Here is a 20,288-nt window from a genome sequence, read left to right on the forward strand (position 1 = left end):
TAAAAGATAACATGAAACAAAATGTATACTGCAGTTACAAGTATAGGTACCTATTTATATAATACTTATTATTTCCTAAACATTCGTAGCACCTATATTTAAACCTACATATTATTATTCACTAAAATGAAAACATAAAGCCCCATCCACACAAACAATCGTTCATATTGGGAGCCGCAAAACAAATGACTTGTATGTAAATGAACGTGATTAGTGAACGGGCTGTGATCGAATTATGGCCTAACGAGCAGACCCTGATTGTTGAGTTATATGCAATGTGTGTGCACCTTTATTAATTTACCTTTTCAAGTGTGTTAGGCAAGTTATTTTAGGGCTGATTTTTCAATCCTTGGTTAAAACTTAATTCATCGAATAACGTATTCAACTACCATTTCGAAAATGTATTCTAATTGTTCGTATTTGACAGTTCACAGGTGACATTTTAAAATGTTCGTGTAATACTTTATTGGACGGATAAATTTTAACCAAGGATTGAAAAATCGGCTCTAAAAGTATGTTTATATGTTAGAGTAATAATTAATAGGGCAGGATATCTTTACACTATTTTAAATAAATAATAATAAATAAATAAATATTATAGGACATTATTACACAAATCGACCTAGTCCCACAGTAAGCTCAATTAAGGCTTGTGTTGTGGGTACTAGGCGACGATAAATATAATATTTAATAAATACATATATAGATAATAACACCCAGACCCAAGAACAAATAATTGAGTTCATCACACAAATATTTGCCCTGACCGGGGATCGAACCCGGGACCGTCGGCTCAGTAGGCAGTTACTTTACCACTGCGCCAACCGCGTCGTCAATGAAAAATTTTACAGTGAATCTTCTATTTTACAAAAACGGACCTGTTATTATTACTTATATTTTATTAAGATTGGTGGATTGTGGCTTTATATCTTTATAGGAGAGCTGTGTTTCTGAAATTGGAAAACGGGTAGTAAATCAAAAATAAGTCAACACAGATTTCTACATAGTTATCATGCTCAAAATATATTTTTACAAGTTTGAATAAAATTTAAATAAAAATATTTGCAAAAAATATTAACAAAAATCATTCATAATAATTGTAATGAGCTTATCGAGAACGTTAAGAATATTTCATTAATAATAAAAATAAAAAAAGAATTCGCAGTCGGTAGGATTCGAACCTACGCTCCCAGAGGGAATCTGATTTCTAGTCAGACGCCTTAACCGCTCGGCCACGACTGCTCATACCAAACTTACGAAATTCAGCCTGAGTTACAAAGCTTATTGCTTACATTAGGTAATAAAATAAATTATATTACGTATCTAACTGTGCATTTACATCAAACAAACATAGAGCTAGAGCAAGAGGCAAGAGCATTATTTCGTGTTCTTTCAGTGTAAACGAAAGCTCGTATTCAGTGTTATTCAGTATTAGAACATTGCATAGAATCTTTTCGAACGTACTTAGAACAACGAAAGAATGCTCCACATGTTTACACTAAAATAATTTGACATAGTGGAATTCGAATGAGCATTCGCTCGTTTGATGTAAATGCACCGTAATAGTAGTAGAGCTTTTCATCAGCGCTATTTTACACATTGTGTTATATATTGTCCGTGCTTGGCAACAAATTAATTATCAGTTGCGAAGGAGAAAGTCGAATTACGATGACGTGACATACCTAGAGTAAAGATGGATGTTGATGCTCTTTCAAGCAATCTAGATTTTGATTGTTTATCTTGGTAGGTAGGTCTTCAATATCACATTAGATTTAGCCATAAAATTTACCTTAATAACACATTCCATAATCCATATTGAAATAAATTTTGTAGTTTCGTTCGTGGGTTAAACCACGCGACACATATCAATGTACCATAATATAAACCAAGTGATTAATTAATCTTACTAATATTATAATGGTGAAAATTTGTAAGGATGGATGTTTGTTACTCTATCACAGAAAAGCAGTTGATAAAATCTGTATGAAATTCATTTCAGATACCAAGCGAGTGAAGCCCTTATTTTTCCAGAATTAAATATGCTACCAACCACTTTTATGCTATCAATTAGGCAATAGTTCTTTTTTGCTTCTTGATTTTTGATTCTTAATTGCTTCTAATGCCTTTCTTTGATCCTTGTAAAGTTCTAACTATTCTAATGCTGACACAATATTCCGTTTCGTATAAACACCGCTCATACATAAAGACCATTGGGAATGAAAAGCCCCTACACTGAAGATACCTTTGACAAAAAGAAAACTCGCAGCCAGAACAAAGGCGGCCAGACAAAGGGTTTTATAATTCGTTCCTGAATCTAGATTCCCTCCTTTAGGGGTTAATTAGTGGCAAAATACACTTTCAGGTGAACTAGGAATGAATTCATTTATTGACGCTTTTGTAATCCCTGTAATTTTTGTATTAGAAGTAAAAACTACAGTTCGGTTCCAAGTATTGGATGCAGTAATACAACGTGATCTAATTTCAAAAAAATAGAATTCTTTTTTATGTAGAGCAAAATCAATATATTGCTCGTTTCTGTGGAAGGCATTGAAAAAACTTGATATTATTAAGCTATTGCATAGCTTCTATCGCGGACCTTGAGCGCGGGGACTGAATCGAGAAATTCCGTAACGAAAAAACCTCACGCTCCCCACTCCGACGGGCGGAGGTGTGGCTTGAAGGCATGCAATAGCTTTACCGCGGCAGTCCCCGAGTGCCACACGTTGTTTTTTTATATTTAAGACTAGTCCGCTCGCGGCCGCGGCTTTGGCCGCATTGCAAATATTTTCGGTAAATATATGCTTACTTTAGATAACAAAATAAATATAATAATAGTTACTCTTCATACGAGATATCTTTCATTGAAATTTCTGTTACAAGTCGCACACAAGGTAAATTATCCTTAACATAGCATAGACATAAAATATCCAGAACCAAATATTACTTCTAAACAACATAATAGCCCCACAATAGTAGCTAACAGGAGAAAATGTTAAAGATTATATGGAAAATTACTTTTAAAATCGTTTAAAACGGTTTCAAAGGAAATATGCAAACATATGTACGAACAAACAGTCCTGCCGTTGCTGAGCCAACACTGTTCAAACATTTTAAGCTCCTTTACTCTGTGTGATTTTTAAATATCTTCTTCAAGAATTTCCGTATTAGCCATATTAGAAATTGTATACGTGGTAAGACGATTTGGGAGAGCTTCGGAGCTGTATTCTGAAGAATCGAGATCTTAAAAATAACGTATTTAATGCGACAAAAGAATAGTTTGTTACAATTAGTTCCTGACATATTATAATCCTGGGTCTATAGTCAGGAATAAATAGTGTATTATATTATTATTGACTAGCTTACCGCCCGCGGCTTCGCCCGCTTTGGCTTAAACCTAATAAATTATATACCAAAACCTTCCTCTTGAATCACTCTATCTATTAAAAAACCGCATCAAAATCCGTTGCGTAGTTTGAAAGATGCATACAAAGAGACATAGGGACAGAGAAAGTGACTTTGTTTTATACTATGTAGTGATGTAATTTTAGTGCACTAAACAAACTAAGACATTACATTAAGGGCCGATTTTTCAATCCTTGGTTAAAATTTATCCGTCCAATAAAGTATTACACGAAAATTTTAAAATGTCACCTGTAAACTGTCAAATACGGACAATTAGAATACATTTTTAAAATGGTAGTTTAATACGTTATTCGATGAATAAGTTTTAACCAACGATTGAAAAATCAGCCCTAAATGTTCTGTTTAGCTTATCTGCCAGATATAATGACGAATTGTGTGTGAAAATATTCGTCAAAAATATTAAATGGGCTGTCAGGGACATTACAGGTGTAATTGGCTATGAATCTTTAAAAATTCTAGCTGACTCGATAGACGTTATCCTGTATTCGCGCGAACTGCCATACGCTAAGAGCATTTATTGCTCTAAGGCCATACGCGTAAAGTAACAAATACAGCTGATCAAATAAAAGTGAAAGTACATAATATATAATGTATGGTTTTAAATAAATTGACTCTTTTTGAATAACACGTATAGCAGTCGTGGCCGAGCGGTTAAGGCGTCTGACTAGAAATCAGATTCCCTCTGGGAGCGTAGGTTCGAATCCTACCGACTGCGGAACTTTTTATTTTGGAATTTTCAGTGACATTATACGAACAGAACTCGTATCGCAAATGTAGAGTTTGTGTACAGGGTTTTAACTAATTTATCATCAATGTCCTACTAAAGGATAAGGTGAATTCCTGTTTGTAATTGACGTTATATTTTAGAAGGATTTTTCGACTAGGACTAAATCCTGGTCCCTTTCGCGCAGTCCCTTCCGCGCTTTCGTGGTCACAAGTGGTAAGATGTGCTAAGACGCGCAAGCACGGCCACAGGCGCAAACCAGTACTTGAAAATTATCTTGATTTTCAGTAAGAAAGTAAAAATATTACAATTACCAGCTTACTTACTTAAGTATCTACTTACTATCTGGCGCAGTGACCCCAAAGTGGTTCTTGGCCTCCGACAACAAAAGATATTAAAAATAATGTCGCGCTCGAACATAAATTCACAATCAGACATACTAACAGATAGAACATTTTTAAGCTATTGCATAGCTTCTATCGCGGGCCTTGTGCGCGGGGACCGAATCCAGAAATTGCGTAACGAAAAACCTCACGCTCCCCACTCCGACAGGAACGGAGGTGTGGCTTGAAGGCATGCTATGCAATAGCTTTACCGTGGCAGTCCCCGAGTGCCACACGTATTTTTTTTAATTTTTTTTTTTAAGCTTTATTACAAAAAGCTCCGCAGTCGGTAGGATTCGAACCTACGCTCCCAGAGGGAATCACGACTGCTACACGAAGTATTCAAAATATATCATTCATTAAAACTTAGTACTTTCACCTTATTGAATCAACTGTTAATAAACTTATTTACACCGAACTAGTGTTCATAAATATTCATGATCTTCGTAATGGAAGTTTATGTTTTTGTATCCATCTATCGGTGTAAAGAAAGTTTCATTTATTAATTATGCTAGTTAAACAGCGACTGAATTATTACAATTTTCTGTTTGTTGATAAAGACGAACGAAGCTTTGCCTATTACAAAATTAATAATTCGGAGTTAGAACAAATTCTCGTCTTTTAGTTAGATTTAAACCATAAAATTCTTGTTTAAAGACGAAAAGAAGCGGAGAAACATTTATTTACCAGGGCAAACATATATTCGCAAAAATGAACAATACAACATTTGATTTTGAAGCAATGAATTTGAAAAATATTACATTATATTACCTTCTAAAACAAAATGCCACTCAGCTTATGAGATGTTATAAATTCTTAAAATAGTCTAAAATATAAAAATTCTCCAATGACTCTAATAAACCCCCAAATTGTACCAACCTTATACAGTCTAATTGTATTAAATAGTCACTGTCTGCTAAAACTTTGCGAAAAAGCAATACAATAAGTAAAAGCCGTTAATATAGTGCGGTGAGCTGAACTTCCCATCGGTTTGGAGGTTCGGAAGATAAGATACAAAACTTTGTTAGCGGCAATCCAGAGGATTTCACCTGTCAGCGAAAGGTTGTATAGTATTGGAGTTGCTGAAGAAAACAATAAAGCTATTTAAATAATTTTATTTTGGTAAGTGCGTTGTTACAATTTTGCTTCTAATATTCATTGATTCAACGATGTTATTTATAATATACTAGCTTCCGCCCACGACTTTGTACGTGCATTCCCGTTTTTCCCCGTTCCCGCAAGAATTTCGGGAAATCCTTTCTTAGCGGATGCCTACGTCCTAACATCTACCTGCATGCCAAATTTCAGCCCGATACGTCCAGTGATTTGGGCTGTGCGTTGATAGATCACTATATCAGTCACCTTTGAGTTTTATATATATATATATAGACTAGCTGTTGCCCGCAGCTTCGCTTGCGTGGAAAAAATAAATTCTCATGGTATAAGTTTTCATCACCTATTTTACTCCTTTAGGGGATGAATTTTCTAAAATCCTTTCTTAGGGGGCGCCTACGTTATGACATCTACCTGCATGCCAAATTTCAGCCCGATACGTCCAGTGGTTTTGGCTGTGCTCTGATAGATCACTATATCAGTCACCTTTGAGTTTTATATATATAGATTCAAGAAAAGAGCGTATGGCACTTAAAATACAAGCACACCTGTAACTTCTCGAATATTCTTTATGGGTAATGGTGACTATGCATCAGATAGCCCACCTTTTCTTGTTCTGCACCTGCAAAAAAGTGAAGAAAATTCCTATAATATTATAGTGATACCATACATTTTTGAAAACCTAAATACGATCCAAATCGTGCTAGGGCACGAACACGAATCTTAGGAGATGAAATAAACTAATAACACTCAGAAATGCACATCACAATTAATAAATTAGCTAATGAAGAATGTATTACAGATGCTGCTTTATCTTCATTAAAATAGATTTATCATTTCAGATTTCGAATTACCATTTTATTTTACACCGATTTATTACTATCAATATTGATTATAAAATATCATAAATAAAATTAGTATTATAAAATATCACTAGCTCTTACCCTACACGCGTGAAAGTCAGCAATGAGTAATTTGTTTGGCTGTTTCCTCTCGCAGGATCAGTTGAGTGTTCCGTGTGGAATTAATTATATTACCTATCACCTATATTATATAATATTTTATTGTATGAATATACCTAACAAACTAGATGTGGCCCGCGGTTTCACCCGCGTATGAAGATTTTACCCGCATTTACAACACTTTCCATTCCTGCTCTTCCTGCTCTATCAATCATAGCGTGATGTGATTTTGCTTAGGCCTTCCTCGATATTACATACCTTTTAATACTCTCGGTGTAGGTTTAATGTAATAAAGTTTCATGAAAATAAGTTATAATAAAATAAGGATAATTGTTGCAACAGAGCTTTCAACAAAAATCGCTCTGCAAGAATCGCTCTACAGAATAATGTATACCTATAGTTATTTGTTTCCAATTCTTTAATACTAATAAGTAGTACCTACCTATTAATATTTTGTGTGTAATGAATACAATAAAAACTATGGTATAGATTAAAAAAATCTTAATCCAGGCAGACAACAACATCAGCTCAGAGGCTTTTACTTTTAATCTGAACTCCAATTTTAACTACTTAAATATAATATGGTAACGAATATAAACGTAATATTAACGATTAATTATTTATATTGAATTATTAGTTCTCAGTTCTGACCCACTTTTCTAGTTTGGCCAACGTAAGCTCGGTCAAAGTAGATACATTAAAAAGTGAAGGTACAGAATAAAGTGAAGGTAGTTTTTTATGTAGATAATGTAGAGCAGTCGTGGCCGAGCGGTTAAGGCGTCTGACTAGAAATCAGATTCCCTCTGGGAGCGTAGGTTCGAATCCTACCGACTGCGAAGCTTTTTTGCAATTTCAAACACTTTTCACTGTTTAGGTATTACGTGCAAAAAAAAAGTTCGGTATAAGTCTTAGAGCCAGTTTTTTGAAAAACTTGAGACAACCACAATTAATATTTACTTATGAAAATAAATACAAAAAAAAAGTTCCGCAGTCGGTAGGATTCGAACCTACGCTCCCAGAGGGAATCTGATTTCTAGTCAGACGCCTTAACCGCTCGGCCACGACTGCTTTTTCTGTATAATTGAAATTTGAGTAGAACTTCATACATGACTTTCTATATCCATCCAAAAGTGAAAGTCAATGCAATAAACAAGTCTAATTAGATAAAATCTAAAAATCAGGTATTTTTAACTGTTACCGGTCAATTAGACTAACATCATAATTAGAAACAAAATATTTTCAATTGATGTTCACTAATAAGTTGTAAAAAAAAACTAACCATATTATATTGTGTTTACGTGAGGAAAAAATAAATAACCAGATACCTAATATTATCTAGAGAGGTAGGATATATAAAGAGGAAAGGTTTGTAATTATGTATGTATGGTTTTCACGCATAAACTACTGGACCAATTTTGATGAAATTTTGCACAGACAATCTTTAGACCCTGAGAAAGAACATAGGCTACCTTTTTTAGCGAAATATGTACCACGGGCGAAGCCGGGGCGGACCGCCCCTTAGTAATTAATATATCGACTGTAAATACTGAAAAATCTCATAGATAAACATTATTTATGGTACTAAATTAAATGCAATCAGTTAACGCGAAAGAGGGTAACAGTTCAAAACTTATAATCGTTAGATAATAGCCTAAATCCCTTATTCTTCCTATAAATAATCCTACCATAATCTTCAATTATCTTTACAGAGGGGAACACCCACTAATTACTAGGGATTATAAGTATTATTTATCTTTTTAAGTAACAGTTTATCATGATGCAATCCAATCCTTTAATCAGCAAAATTATTAATTGTTCTTCTTTATCTTTTTTGATAAGGAAACTTTATGCACAGATGAAAATCAGAAGACCAGTAGCATAATTTGTAAGTGAGTGATGAAGACTTAAAAATCCTACATCTATTAAATAATAATTATCCCACCAAAAACATTTTCATGTAAAATGTTGCCAAGACGAGCCCATATGACTCGCACTGTCAAAAAGTTATCAGATCTCATGTAGAGCCAAGCTTCTAACACTACACGCCCTAACTCTACAAGGCCTCACTTCACAAACTCTACACCTTAGTCAAAATATGTGGCTTGGCCATTTCGCTACATTCACATCGGCGTAAGGTGAAAAATTAATTCACTGATCATAACTTTTGTGTTATACAATAGTTCTTGTAGTAACGAACGGCCAAGCCACATATTTTGACTAAGGTGTAGAGTTTGTGGAGTGAGGTCTTGTAGAGTTAGGGCGTGTAGTGTTAGAAGCTTGGCTCTACATGAGATCTGATAACTTTTTGACAGTGCGAGTCATATGGGCTCGTCTTGGCAACATTTTACATGAAAATGTTTTTGGTGGGATTTCATTTCTTTTTGTAAGTTGTTTGTAACAAAATTTTATATGTCGATTAAACTTTTAATTTTTTTTTTAACAAACATATATATATCTAGGGGAACCAAGTTTTAGATTATTAGATTAGACCTCTAGCGTCATCAAAATTTAATTTAAAATTACAGGTCTCATACAATCTCCCATCCCCTAGTTTAAGGGGATGGGGGAGGAAAGTTACAAGTTTTATAATTTTTTTGTTGTTTGTGTGCTAATACTAGCTTACATACAAAATTTCAGCTTTCTAGGACATTAGGAAATACCATAAGAATTTTGATGATCATCAGTGAGTCAGTGACGAAATTAGCGTTTTTTAGATATAAATAAAATCTGAAGTATAAAAGCTAATGTCATTAAAACTTATTAAGTTCAATAAGTCCGCTATTGACAATATATCCCGAAAATTTTGTTGATCTAGCATAATCCAAACCCAAGTTATGAGGGTTCAAAAAAACGTCGAAGCGCTTCGAGAAAAGGTAGGTAGTGCCCGTCGCTTGTTCGCTTGGCTCGTCTTGGCGGGGGCACTACCGTGCCCCCAGATAAACTAGTAAACTATCTCTGTATAACTGGTGCTACCGCACATTTTATTTCGTTTATGTTTACGTTGATCAAATAATAATAGTCTATGAAAATATCATTACCAATAAGACTGAATTTAGAATGGCTTGTTTATCGAAAATTAATGACCGGACCAGGACATTGGTCTTTATGTATTAATTTATAAATAAACTTTTGCTATAAGACACTGTTTTGGTAACGTAAGCTGATGACACACTCCTACTTAACCTCTCAGCTTGTAAGCTAGGATGCCGTCCTTGTATCATATCCTTTTCACTGATAACAAGAATCCCACTGCCATTTTATGAGATCTAATCACTACCACAATCTGATGATAACAACAATACCTCATAAGTCGAAATCCGACGGGCGGTATGTGCTGTACGGCATGCCATAGGAATATACAACATGCATACTCTCGACAACATAACTCCGTCTTTTGCAGTTGGGTAAAAAGAATGGCCACTCTACACAATCATCCCTTTCAAAATATAGCAAAACAAAAGCGAAATCCAGTCCAATTTATCACCACTATTTCACAAACTCATAATTTATGTAAGATTTCGGGCGTCCGTAATCCGGCGACCAAACTTGGTAGCTATTTAGTTTAGCGGTCGAGCTAAGCGCAGTTTGATACTCGGCTCACGATGCTGGCCTATTTGCTTTATTTACGACGCCAGTTCTGTTGTTGGAGACTAAGAGATTATTACGATTTTAACCCGCTCTAATGGCCCTCTATTAGCTGAGTTATAATGATAACATTATTGTATATTTTGCCTCCCGCGCCTATCTTTGTTTTGAGCTGGGTTGTTTTAGTAGATATGGCATGATAATACAATCTAATTCTAAATGACTGGTTATATTAAATAGCGTAATGATTATTGAATAAAATTGCTATTATAAATACCAAGCAAAAATATAATTGAAAATATGAAGAAATATTATAAACAATCTTGATTTGCCAGAGCTATACAATAAAATTAATTACGCTAATTTTGTATCCAGCTGAAAATAGTCATAAAGAGATATTGTATTGTAATCTTGGAATAACTTAATTAACAAAGATTATAAAGAGATTTTGATTAATAATAATTGTATAGGAATATGTTTATTAATTATTTTGGTGCTTTAATTAATTTACTTATATAAATTAAACCACCTATTGTTTAAATTACTAACGATTATTATAAATAGACATAAATGTAATCTTTAAATATTGTAATACAGCCTTTGTATTGCTTTCAAACTCAAACTCAAACTCAAACATTCATTTATTCAATTAGACTACTATTTAGTAGCACTTTCGAATCGTCATTACATAATTATTTTAACATTTACCACCGATTCGGAAAGCAGTGATCTATGGAGAAGAATCGGCAAGAAACTCCATAGTTGCTCTTTTAAAATCATGTAAATATTACAATATATGAAACTTATATCTAACTACATAATATATCATAATATGCCAATGAACTGTCTTGTGGTTTTTACGCGACAACCCTCCATGGGTTTTTATCGTCCATATATTCCTGAATATAGTACGCTCTCTGAACTAATACATTTTTTATATAAGTTTTAAATTTAGAACTACTAAACTCTTTAATATTGTGAGGAATTCTATTGTAAAAGCGTATACCTTGACCCATAAATGAATTTTTAACTTTAGCTAATCGGAAAAATGGCATTTCAATTCTATTCCTGTTCCTTGTGCCATAATCGTGTCTATCTCCTACTCTTGTGTGTAAGTCGGAGCTTTTGTGTACATGCAAAATATTATTAAATATAATATACTGTGATGGTACAGTAAGGATACCAGTAATCTTAAAATGATCTCTTAGTGAATCCCGAGCACGTAAATTATATATAGAGCGAATGGCTCTTTTCTGTAAGATAAATATAGTTTCTATATCTGCAGCCCTGCCCCACAGTAGAATTCCATAGGACATAATGCTATGAAAGTAGCTGAAATAAACCAGTCTAGCCGTATCTTCATCGGTGAGTTGCCTTATTTTTCGGACTGCATATGCAGCTGAACTGAGCTTACCTGCAGCGGTGTTGACATGGGCTCCCCACTGTAGTTTCTCGTCCAATGTTAACCCTAGAAATACAGTAGACTCAGTAGGATGCAATACCTCCCCGTTCAAGGTAATATCTCTGTTCAACTTTTTTACGTTAGGAAGTAAAAATTCAACGCAAGTGGTTTTTTTGGCATTTAATAATAAATTATTGGCATTAAACCATTCAGATATGTGTAAAAGAGCTTTGTATTCTCTATATTATTATCTAGCCCATAAGTTGTGTAATTCGAAGAAAATTATTTATATATTATTAGTATTTTTAGATCTATGCCAAAGATATCGTTCTTACATTTTGAAGCACTTTAAAATAAAGAGTTTCTGAGAAATTTTACTCGACATACTTTCTGATCGGTCCAGCTTTTATCAGACTGTATTAGAGGAAGAATTAAATTTACATTTAGGTTAGGTTAGCCGTTACAGTATCAAAATTCAATTAATTAACTTCATAAAAATATATTTTTATTTTTAGTTATTTTATTAAGCTATTGCATAGCTTCTATCGCGGGCCTTGAGCGCGGGGACCGAATCCGGAAATTCCGTAACGAAAAAACCTAACGCTCCCCACTGAAAGGCTCGGAGGTGAGGCTTGAAGGCATGCTATGCAATAGCTTTACCGCTGCAGGCCCCGAGTGCCACACGCCTTTTTTGTTTATTTATTTATCATAAACTTCAATCGTTTGAAGCTAATGTTACCGCTGTTTACATCAAAGCTTACACGAAAATCGAATCACATTATTTACTCTTAAAATTTTACGCCTCGCCTAGTAATATAGAGCTAAATGTAAAGTTTAAAAATAGAGTCTTCTCTACATTTTATTTCAACAGTACCTAAACAAACACAGGTTCACGAAGGCACTTATCCAGTCCAAACCTTCAACCAAAAGTCTGATCGGAAATAGAAAAACCGCAAACCATTGCAGCGAGCCAACACTCAAGTGAAGTGGCGATCGATGGCCTGTCCACGGAACGAAACTGGGCTAGTAAACCTTTTGGATAAGATTAAAGTTTTTGAAGTTTGTACTGTAATTAGTACAACTTTACCCACTATTTTATAATATTTGTAGTTGTGCGTGTTTTTAAATAAGTTTTAATCTGAAAATATAAACGTGTGTTGTTGAATATGGATAAATAAAAAATGATGTGTTTCTTAACTCTGTCTTTAACTATTATAACTACAACTAATGAACATGAGTGTGTTTATTTATAAGTTTTGTGCGAAAATTTTAAAGTATGTTGCTGAAAATTGATATTAAATAGATATAACCTGAAATTATACGCTGTTCTGGTTTTACGACAACGCGTAGGCAGAAGCTATTAGTTGATTGGATTTTAAGATTAAATAATAAGTAGACAAATAGTAGTAAGTACTCTTTATAATATGTTACGTAATATAAATTGTAAATGAAATATTATGAGGAAGCTATATTTTTAATAAGAGCTCCAAATCGACCTCACCACACTTCAAATAAGTTCACATCTTATCATTATAATATTATCATTCTTTATCCGAACCGCGAGGGATTGGAACATGCTTCCTGAATCTATGTTCCCCGACGAGTACAATATGTAGGTCTTCAAGTGTAGAATGAACAGGTACCTTCTAGGGAAGCGGGAACCTTAGACCACATCTCAGCTTAACATCCGACGAGATTGTGGTCAAGCGCTTCCCTGTCGATGGTAAAACAATAACAAAAAAACATAAATAACTACATAAAACCAAAAAGGACAATAATAACATGTTCATTTCGATGCCCATTTTCATCAAACGCATGGAAAACCGTTAAGCCAATACAAACCGTTTAAAAACGGAGCTGTGATCAACACTCGAATGCAATCGATGCTGTGTCCACGTGGTTTATAAATTTACAATGAGTTAAATCAAACGGCCCGCTACGTTGCATCCTGGGTCATAAATCGGTACCTAAATCGGTATGTTAAGGCTCAACAAACTTATTCGCACTGATACGCAACATTAGATATTTAGATAGTCATTTGACTAGAGAAAAATGGGAAGATGATTTTTACATATATTATGTTGTAGGTGACACTATTATAGCCTTATTAATAAGTCTTTAAAATGTTATGAACCAAGAATGCATTCCACAAAAATACAATTCTCGAGACACAGGGAATCTAAAGTATATAATAATATCATTATTTTGTCGTAAGCATGTTAGTTTATATCTTATTCCTTTTTCTTCTCGATCAAATAACAATCCATAAACAAATATAAATTTTACAGTAATACATCTTGTATCGATTATCTCAATGAAAATTAAACACTGTAAAATGACAATATTACAACATCTTCAAGAAACATAAAACAACAACATTTGAAACACATAATAACACAATGTCTATTATATATCTATCTTATTATCACAAAAGGCCGTTGTATCAGCCCTAACACTGACAGTCATAATCAAAATGCTGCGATATGCACTTCCTACCCACTGACTCTATGCAGTTCTTTATTCGACGTGTGCATTGTGGAATGTTTAGCTTTCATCAGAAATATACCAATGAATAGTTTAGATTTTAATGCAGATGCGGTACTTTGATTACACGCGGTTTATGTCACATGGAACGCGGTAAAGTAGAGTCAACCGATAAAATATAGGTTATTATTATTTTTACGTTTGTTAAATGAATTTTCTTATTCCTGAATAATATGAAAGTAGGCATCTACATTGCAATATCACTAGTTTCTGTTATGAAGGTAAAGGGAACTTTAAGAAATTATACTTCATACTAATGTTAAAAACGCGAAAGTTTGAAGGATGTTTGTAAACTCTTTACTCCTAAAACAATGCTGTACGGATTTAGATGAATCTTTACAGAAATATTGGTTATACATTAGAATAACACATCAGCTATAGAAATACTTGATTTTGCACGCGGGTTCGTCCGCGGGTGAAACCGCGCGTACAAATCATAATAAAGAACCGAAGCGAGGGGCTAAGGTCACGTACATAAAATGTTATTGCTACTCACGAGTTTAGGAGGAAGTCAATCGTTACTTCGACATCAAAGATAGATTCAAGAGTCGCAGAAAAACACCAAAGAACCCCGAGGGCTCTCGGAATAACTCCAATCTGACACTTCGCAACAAAAGACAGTGTTTACAATCCGGATGTGCGTCGAACATTGTCCGTTTGGACCGGGTAATTGGTTTGCCGGTCAACACAGAGGAAACAGTTAAACACTGTGAGTCTAAGGGTTCATACGCACTATGCGGGTAGCCGCATTGTGGGTAGCCGTCCGGCTGACCGCAGGATGCGGTTGCGAATGCGGCCAGCCGGACGGCTACCCGCAATGCAGCTACCCGCATAGTGCGGTTGAAGAACCGTTGCGATTTGCGGTCATGTCGATCCATTTCAAAGATGGAAATGGAAGAAGTTGCAGCTATTTACTACATTTACACACGTTACGTATAGAAGAAAAGCAAAGAAAGAAGTACTGCGTGCATCCTTATTTGCAAACACGAGATGAGAGCAAGCATTTTGCAACCACGTGCACACACTCACTCAATGGCGGGCAGCCGCAGACTGAACCGCACAGTGCGTATAGCAACCGTCCGGCTGGCCGTCACTCGGGCCGCAGCTCTCCGAGCAACCGGAGCGGTCTGCGGGTAGCCGCATCGCAGTGCGCATAGAAATGAATATTACGTACATAATTGTGCTTGCGGTCAGCCGGACGGCTACCCGCAACGCGGCTACCCGCATAGTGCGTATGAACCCTTACACTTCAAGAGCTTAATTAAGAAGAAGTCTCCTAATTATGAGATGCTCTTTTGTGCAAAATGTTTACGATAAATAATATAATTGTGGAGTTTATTAACGATGAAGACATTTGGAAAAAATTATGATTTATATTAGAGATGCACCGAATATTCGGTTCCTATCCGGTATCCAGCTTATCCGGCCCTTTTTTACTATCCGGCCGGATACCGGATGGTAATGTACTATCAGGCCGGATACCGGATAGTAAAATTGGTAGATTTTATAAATAGAATCGAAATAAAGACAGTTGTAATTGAAGCTTTTTATTATTTTTAACCAAATTTTTTTCACTGACACGATAAAAGTGTCTCTACCAAGAACTGTGACCGCGCTAACGTTCACTACGAAACAAGTCAAAACCTGCACTGCACAGGCGGCGTGCCGGTGCGCGACACGCACCTACGAAACTCAAAATGCCGTCGGCCGAATATTCGGCGGCCGGATACCGAACATTCGGCTGGTGGTCAGGCCGAACATCCGGTATCCGGTATCCGGCCAAACAACTATTCGTTGCATCTCTAATTTATATATATTTTTCAGTCATGCGCTGGATACTTTAGTAGATGAGATAGTTTAAATAAAGGCTTGGATTTTTTAATTTAATGAGGAAGACTAATATGTCTATGACTAATGTATTGTATACAATACATTCCTGAAAGCGTGTGAAAATGATACGAGAAAAATAGTAGAACGCTTCTTGGAAAAAACAACATTGGCTGTGTTTTCGTTGCAATGAAAACTAAATATCACTATATTAACACATGTACCACATTCTGTAGTAAGATGGTTTTCATCATACAAGATTTTAGATTATAAATCACACAGATAAACGAAAACACAAACCATATTCTAGAAATTGGAAAAGCAATGAGAGTCGTGCAAAATTCGACATAAATGGGGTCGCGTTCCCCTTTATTTAACAAGCCCTCATCGAAGATCGACACCACAATGGTAATGAATGTGCGTAGTGCGTAGTTATATCCTATAGAACTATGAAATAAGTATCTGTATTGGTACTTCGTTGATCTATTTATTCCATTTAAGTTGGTCACAGTTCTGGTGTAAATGTTTGTCTGTTTGATTAGTGCTAGCTGGCATCCTCTTTTGATTTGGCTATTCTCATTAATTAACTTAAGATCTATTTTGAATAGTTTTTCTTAATTTTGGCATTGACATAGATGAGTCCGTCATTCATAAGTGTGTTTTTTCCATTAACAAATTAAACTGTACACTGCTATGCTTCTGCTATATGATTTTGTTCTACATACGATACCTTTCTCTTTAAAATTTATTCAATTAAGAACAATCTCGAATATTCATTAGCTTCCATGCAGCAGTCGTGGCCGAGCGGTTAAGGCGTCTGACTAGAAATCAGATTCCCTCTGGGAGCGTAGGTTCGAATCCTACCGACTGCGGAACTTTTTGTATTTATAAATTGAGCGCATATTTTATGAATAAAACAAAAAATAGTAGTATAGTTTTTGTCAGTATTAATTAATTTGGTTTTATAGAAAAATTAGATATCTAAATTTAATTATTTATACTAAAATATAAGGTTCACGTAGTATACGTTGAAATATTTCAATTCTCTTTATATGTAGATATTTAATTTATAAAGACTGTTCTTTATATTTGTACACTTGTTCAATTAATTAGTGCAATATAAATATAATACAAACAATAGGATTTAAAGCCTGACCTTGACTGACATGTTGAAAGTAGAGCGCTCTCTCAAATGCTCCACTTTGTTAAAATTAGGCTGCATACGACGACGTAATATGCAGGCGACGTATTTGCGCAGTAGTTAATTGCATGATTATGAGTTCTGTTCGATTCTCGGTAGAAAAAAAATCATCTCTATTTGAAGTATTTTCTGATAGCTGATAAGTAAAAATCACTCTCGGCCACGACTGTTTTTATAAAAAACTCTATTATTATACTAAGATGTTTGTTTTTACATGTTATTAGCTAACCACAAGAACTAAGACTAAGTTACACACTAACTAAGTTTTCTCTGAAATTTTTTATCATAAATGTTTATTACATATTTAGACATTATTTCACACATAGAGATAGAGAGAGAAAAGAACCGTAAGTAGCTATAGATAACATATTATTATTAACTTCATAAATATTTATTAAATTAAACTCCTCATATGGAGCGAACTGTGAAACAATAACTGCAATAATTAACCTTCAGATTACAGATTTAGTCATGAAATTCATACTATTAATTTAAAGTGCTATAAATAGCAAAACGAGGAACATTTTGAAAACAAAGAAACGCCCCACAATGCTATTTTACCTTCGGCCATTTAAGCAAAAGTGAATTTCACTCGAATTAAAACGAAGTATTACAACCGACCTCAATATTCATTGTAAAATACCGGCTCCATTATCCCGGGCATGGTAAAGACAAAAATTAAAATGACAGACGCGACAATTAATTCGTCACAAAGGCATATTCCGTATCGACGGTGTATTAAAAATACCGGAGCGTTGTTTTTATTGGAATTTTATACGCGGTATTATAAAGCAAGCGGGATTAATTTCTAACAATTTCAATGTTTTTTTCGGGGTAAGAGATAATCCTACCGTGACAATATTAATATAACCTGAGCTTTTGGATTTGTAAGTTACTCTTTCACGTCATGCTGATTTGATTTGTATGTTTGGTACAGACATAAATTAAAGACAGAATTAGCTGCTTTTCAACGGGTTAGGTATTTTGTGTGCAAAGAACCTCTTCAACAAGAATGTTGCTAGCTTTTGCCGGTTACGGGTGAACTTTGCGAAAAAATTCAATAACCTACTCAAAGTATACATTATTACTTATTTAAACTACGAAAAAATAAACTACGAAACCATTTTTTTTTTAAGATAAAACATGTTACATAACATACTATGGCACTATGCACATAGTATCGACTTCTACTATTTGATTCATTACACAAGGTTGAATATTGTTTACTTCTTGATTATAATATCTTCAGATATTAACGAATCGCGTATAAATTTATAGTCCAGGCCTACTAAAATAAACAGTATAAAAAGGATGGGCAAAATAAAATGTAAAGAGTGGACTAAATCAGTGAGGGTTTCGACCGCGTTTTAAAATTTAGGAAGGATTCTGTTTTGTAAACACAGTACAGATAATATTTAATATTTGAAACCTTGGACAGATAAAATAAACACATTTATTTATTTTTTATAGAGTCTTTATTATATTAATTAAAATCGACCCTAAAAAGTTTCATTTTTTAAAACCTTTGTGTTTATAATGAAACAAAAATAGTACAAAAACAACATTTTCATTTCTACCCCTTATAAGGTTAGCAAAATTTACAAAAAACTACGCAGCCGGTAGGATTCGAACCTACGCTCCCAGAGGGAATCTGATTTCGAGTCAGACGCCTTAACCACTCGGCCACGACTGCTGTGGATAAAGCTTTATAAATTGAGAAGTGAAAAGGCATTGCTATAAACTGATAAACTGTATGTTAATGCGGGGGTTTCTACCCCCAAGATCCTAGTAAAATAGGTATACCTTAGTGCCCTTACGCACTAGCGGTTAACCGCGGGGGCGGCTAACCGCGCGGTTAGCCATTTTCCCATTTTAATATGCAACCGCTTTTATGATTAGTGCGTACAATCATAAGCGGTTGCATATTAAAATGGGAAAGCGGCTAACCGCGCGGTTAGCCGCCCCCGCGGTTAACCGCTAGTGCGTAAGGGCACTTACTAGCGTGGAGTTGTTGTCTTTGAAAAAGAAGAAGACTCACTTATTTCTAATCTATAGTCTTGTATACAGGAATACAGGAGGACTATTGTTACATGTATAATTTATTATTATTTAAGTTTAGCATTAACGTTAAGAATATTGTCAACGTCAAATGGTCAGAAATTTATAAATTAACTAAAAGTCTTTTACTCATCAATTTTACAATGAAAACAAGAACTGATAACACAACATAGTTTCTTTATAGTTCATTACATTTGCTTTAAATAGTACACAACATTGACACATTGGCTTTCAAAGAATATTTAAAAGGTATTATTGAGACACGATCCTTAAAATTAAAATTAGAATATTATATTTTGTACAAGAAACTCATGTTGGTATATAACAAATACACGTCTAACAAGCAAGTTTATACCCTAACTCCACGGAGTGGATTAAGTTTTTCACTTCCTAAGCAAAATTAAACCATATTTAAGCTAAAATGTCCTACTCTGCGGTCTTCGCTGTGAGAAGCTTTTATTTAATCTGTGATGACTGAGAAAACGTTGGCTTATGTACATTGAGGTAAAATCTACGGAGTACAGAATGTTTGTAATAGATACTCTAATAATGTACTAGGAGATAAGGAATTACGAAGTAGGTATTCTTCGTTGTTTTCTGTGAATACCATGACCTGACTTCTGGCTTATACAGATGATTTTGTAATGTTGTTAACAACTGCACAAAAAGAAGATGGTGTTAAATATCAGAATTGACAAAATATGTATGAATGTCCGACTAGGTTTTAACTTTTAACAGTCATATATGTTATGTTTCATATAAATAGCTTAATAAATAAGATATTTAAATTTATATACCTAGTAAAAATATACGCCAAATTTTTAAGCGATTTGAGTTGATTTCAGAGTGCATAAATAATCGTAGGTACATTATTAAAACACGTGTAACATAAAGTAAAACAACACAAATAAATCACATTTAAAAGACTCAAACTTACACGTTTCTCTCGTTCAACTGAGCGAGAACATTATCGCCCATCCAAAAAACAGCCGCGAACGACACCACTTACCCTGATTGATGAAAACAAGAGCTACGCCACGCGCTTCATGTTTCGCGAATTCCCGCG

The 20,288-nt window shown here is 34.5% G+C and overlaps 6 non-coding genes across 6 annotated transcripts; 3 read left to right on the top strand and 3 right to left on the bottom strand.

Annotated features, from left to right (window-relative positions):
• Nucleotides 1-1,160: 1,160 nt before the first annotated feature.
• Trnas-aga lies at nt 1,161-1,242 on the bottom strand. The gene has a single exon. It is a non-coding gene; the product is annotated as a tRNA-Ser (tRNA).
• Nucleotides 1,243-4,056: 2,814 nt separating this feature from the next.
• On the top strand, nt 4,057-4,138 carry Trnas-aga. The gene has a single exon. It is a non-coding gene; the product is annotated as a tRNA-Ser (tRNA).
• Nucleotides 4,139-7,359: 3,221 nt separating this feature from the next.
• On the top strand, nt 7,360-7,441 carry Trnas-aga. Its single transcript has one exon. It is a non-coding gene; the product is annotated as a tRNA-Ser (tRNA).
• A 150-nt stretch (nt 7,442-7,591) lies between these two features.
• On the bottom strand, nt 7,592-7,673 carry Trnas-aga. Its single transcript has one exon. It is a non-coding gene; the product is annotated as a tRNA-Ser (tRNA).
• A 9,080-nt stretch (nt 7,674-16,753) lies between these two features.
• On the top strand, nt 16,754-16,835 carry Trnas-aga. Its single transcript has one exon. It is a non-coding gene; the product is annotated as a tRNA-Ser (tRNA).
• Nucleotides 16,836-18,775: 1,940 nt separating this feature from the next.
• Nucleotides 18,776-18,857, bottom strand: Trnas-cga. The gene has a single exon. It is a non-coding gene; the product is annotated as a tRNA-Ser (tRNA).
• Nucleotides 18,858-20,288: the final 1,431 nt, after the last annotated feature.

The sequence above is a fragment of the Colias croceus genome, chromosome 3 (genome assembly GCF_905220415.1).
Source record: "Colias croceus chromosome 3, ilColCroc2.1".
Lineage (NCBI taxonomy): Eukaryota > Metazoa > Arthropoda > Insecta > Lepidoptera > Pieridae > Colias > Colias croceus.